Raw genomic sequence first — 4,535 nt, 5'->3', positions numbered from 1 at the left:
AACCTTAAGAAATAAGAAAAATCTCAAATAAATAACCTAACCTAAACCTAAAGGAGCCAGAAAAACAAAAACAAAACAAAACAAAACAAACAAACAAACAAAAAACAAATAGAGCCTAAATCTGTGGAAAGATGTAGATAATAAAGATTGGTGCAGAAATAAATGAAATTGAAACTAAATTATCAACAGAATAGTGTGGAGATTCTTCAAAAAATTAAAAAATTAGAGCGACCTTATGACCCAGCAATTGTACTACTGGGTATTTTCCCTAAAGATACAGATGCAGTGAGGGGGCGCCTGGGTGGTTCAGTGGGTTAAAGTCTCTGCTTTCGGCTCAGGTCATGATCCCAGGGTCCTGGGACCAAGCCCTGCATCAGGCTCTCTGCTCCACAAGGAGCCTGCTTCCTCCTCTCTCTCTCTCTCTGCCTGCCTCTCTGCCTACTTGTGATCTCTGTCTGTCAAATAAATGAAATCTTAAAAAAAAAAAAAAAGATACAGATGCAGTGAAAAGAAGGGACATCTATACCCCAGTGTGCATAGCAACAATGGCCACAATTGCAAACCGTGGAAAGAGCCAGGACGCCCTTCAACAGATAAATGGATAAATATTATATGGTCCAGGGCACCAGGGTGGATCAGTTGGTTAAGTGACTGCATTTGGCTCAGGTCATGATCCTGGAATTCCAGGATCAAGTCCCACATTTGGCTTCCTGCTCATCAGAGAGCCTGCTTCTCCCATTGACCTCTCTCCTCTCTAAAATAAATAAATAAATAAAATTAAAAAGAGAAGATTTGGTCCATATATACAATGGCATATTATGCCTCCATCACAAAGGATGAATTCTCAACAAGATCCTAGCAAATGGGATCCAGCAGCACATTAAAAAGATTATCCACCATGACCTGGTGGGATTCATCCCTGGATTGCAAGGATGGTTCAACATTCACAAATCAATCAATGTGATAGAACAAATCAATAAGAGAAAAGAGAAGAACCACATGGTCCTCTCAATTGATGCAGAAAAAGCATTTGACAAAATCCAGCATCCGTTCCTGATTAAAACGCTTCAAAGTATAGGGATAGAGGGAACATTCCTCAACTTCATCAAATCTATCAATGAAAGACCCACAGCAAATATCATCCTCAATGGGAAAAAGCTTGCAGCCTTCCCATTGAGATCAGGAACACGACAAGGATGCCCACTCTCACCACTCTTGTACAACATATTATTAGAAGTCCTAGCAACAGCAATCAGACAACAAAGAGAAATAAAGGGTATCCAAATTGGCAAGGAAGAAGTCAAGCTCTCTGTCTTCACAGATGACATGATTCTTTATATGGAGAACCCCAAAGACTCCACCCCCAAACTACTAGAACTCATAGAGCAATTCAGTAACGTGGCAGGATACAAAGTCAGTGTACAGAAATCAGTGGCTTCCTTATACAGTAACAATGAAAATACAGAAAGAGAAATTAGAGAATCGATTCCATTTACTATAGCACCAAGAACGATAATATACCTGGGAATAAACCTAAACAAAGAGGTAAAGGACCTGTACTCGAGGAACTACAGAACACTCCTGAAAGAAATTGAAGAAGACACAAAAAGATGGAAGACGGTTCCATGCTCTTGGATCGGAAGAATAAACATTGTTAAAATGTCTATACTGCCTAGAGCAATCTATACTTTTAATGCCATTCCGATCAAAATTCCACCAGTATTTTTCAAAGAGCTGGAGCAAATAATCCTAAAATTTGTATGTAATCAGCAGAGCCCCCGAATTTCTAAGGAAATGTTGAAAAACAAAAACAAAAACTGGCGGCATCACGTTACCTGATTTCAAACTTTACTACAAAGCTGTGATCACCAAGACAGCGTGGTACTGGCATAAAAACAGACACATAGACCAGTGGAACAGAGTGGAGAGCCCAGATATGGACCCTCAACACTATGGTCAAATAATCTTCGACACGACAGGAAAAAATATACAATGGAATAAAGACAGTCTCTTCAATAAATGGTGCTGGGAAAACTGGACAGCTATATGTAGAAGAATGAAACTCGCACATTCTCTTACACCATACACAAAGTTAAACTCGAAATGGATAATAGACCTCAACGTGAGATAGGAATCCATCAGAATCCTAGAGGAGAACATAGGCAGTAACATCTTCTATATCAGTCACAGCAACTTCTTTCAAGATATGTCTCCAAAGGCAAAGGAAAAAAAAGCGAAAATGAACTTTTGGGACTTCATCAAGATCAAAAGCTTCTGCACAGCAAAGGAAACAGTCAACAAAACAAAAAGGCAACCCACGGAATGGGAGAAGATATTTGCAAATGACAGTATAGACAAAAGGTTGATATCCAGGATATATAAAGAACTCCTTAAACTCAACACACACACAACAGATCATCCTATCAAAAAATGGGCAGAAGATATGAACAGACACTTCTCCAATGAGAACATACAAATGGCTATCAGACACATGAAAAAATGCTCATCATCACTAGCCATCAGGGATATTCAAATTAAAACCACATTGTGATATCACCTGACACCAGTTAGAATGGTCAACATTAGCAAGACAGGAAACAACGTGTGTTGGAGAGGTTGTGGAGAAAGGGGAACACTCTTACACTTTTGAAGGGAATGCAAGTTGGTGCAGCCACTCTGGAGAACAGTGTGGAGATTCCTCAAGAAATTAAAAATAGAGCTTCCCTATGACCCTGCAATTGCACTGCTGGGTATTTACCCCAATGATACAGATGTAATGAAAAGAAGAGCCATCTACCCCAATGTTTATAGCAGCAATGTCCACGGTCACCAAACTGTGGAAAGAACCAAGACGCCCTTCAATGGACGAATAATTAAGAAAGATGTGGCCCATATACATGATGGATTATTATGCCTCCATCAGAAAGGATGAATACCCAACTTTTGTAGCAACATGGACGGGTCTGGAAGAGATTGTGCTGAGCAAAATAAGTCAAGCAGAGAGAGTCAAGTATCCTATGGTCTCACTTATTTGTGGAGTATAACCAAGAACATGGAGGACATGGGGAGATGGAGAGGAGAAGGGAGTTGAGGGAAAGTGGAAGGGAAGATGAACCATGAGAGACTATGGACTCTGATAAACAACCTGAGGGTTTTGAAAGGGCGGTTGGTGGGAGGTTGGGGAACCAGCTGGAGGGTAATAGAGAGGGCACGTATTGCATGAAGCACTGGGTGTGGTGCAAAAACAATGAGTACTGTTACACTGAAAATAAATAAATAAGTTAATTAATTAATTAATATCATACAATACAATACAAAAAAAATGATCAGAAGACATGAACAGACACTTCTCCAATGAAGAAATAGAAATGGCTAGCAGAACACTTGAAGTTTTGTTCATCATCAGTAACCATCAGGGAAATTCAAATCAAAACCACATGGAAATACCACTTTACACCAGTTAGAATGACAAAGATTAACAAGGCAAAACAACAAATATTGAAGAGGATGTAGAGAAAGAGGAACCCTCTTACACTGTTGGTGGGAATAAAAGTTGGAGCAGCCACTTTGGAAAATAGTGTGGAGATTCCTCAATAAGTTAAAAATGGAGCTACCCTATGAACCGGTAATTGCACTATTGGGTATTTACCCCCAACATACAGATGTAGTGAAAAGAAGGGACATACACACTCCAATGTTCATAGTTGTAATATCCACAATATCCAAACTGTGGAAAGAGCTGAGATGCCCTTCAACAGATGAATGCATAAAGAAGATGTGGTCCATATATTCAATGGACTATTACTCAGTTAAAAAGGATGAATACCCAACTTTTGCATCAACATGGACAAGACTGGAGGAGATTTCACTGAGTAAAAAATAGTCAAGCAGAGAAAGTCAATTATCATATGGTTTCACTTATTTGTGTAATGTAAGGAATAACATGGAGGACATTAGGAGAAGGAAAGGAAAAGTGAATTGGGGGAAATCAGAGGAGAGGCAACCCATGAGAGACTGTGGACTCCAAGAAACAGACTTAGGGTTTTAGAGAGGAAGGAGAAGGGGGATGGATGAGCCTGGTGGTGGGTATTAAGGAGGGCAGTTATTGCATGGCACACTGGGTGTGGTGTATAAACAATAAATCTTGGAACACTACATCAAAAACTAATGATGTATTTTATGGTGACCAATACAACACAATTTAAAAACATCATTACTTTAATAGATTTAGAAACTGCATTTGACAGAATTCTACACTTTTTCATGATATACACTCTCAATGAAGTGAGTTTATAGGAAACATAATTTAGATAATAAAGCCATTTAGGGTAAGTCTATCATTTACATCATACTCAACAGGTAAAAGTGAAAGCTTTCCTCTAAGATCAGGTATACAATGATGATTTTATTCTCTTCACTTTTATTCAGCATAATACTGGAACTTCTAGTTCCAACAGTCTGACAAGGAAAAATTAATCAAGATAAAGAGTCATACTGATATGAATACATTAATAGTAGAAGATCTTAACATGCTT

Source organism: Meles meles, chromosome 3, assembly GCF_922984935.1.
Source record: "Meles meles chromosome 3, mMelMel3.1 paternal haplotype, whole genome shotgun sequence".
Classification (NCBI taxonomy): Eukaryota; Metazoa; Chordata; class Mammalia; order Carnivora; family Mustelidae; genus Meles; species Meles meles.
The sequence above is the reverse complement of the archived record's forward strand: the minus strand, read 5'-3'. Positions refer to the sequence as shown.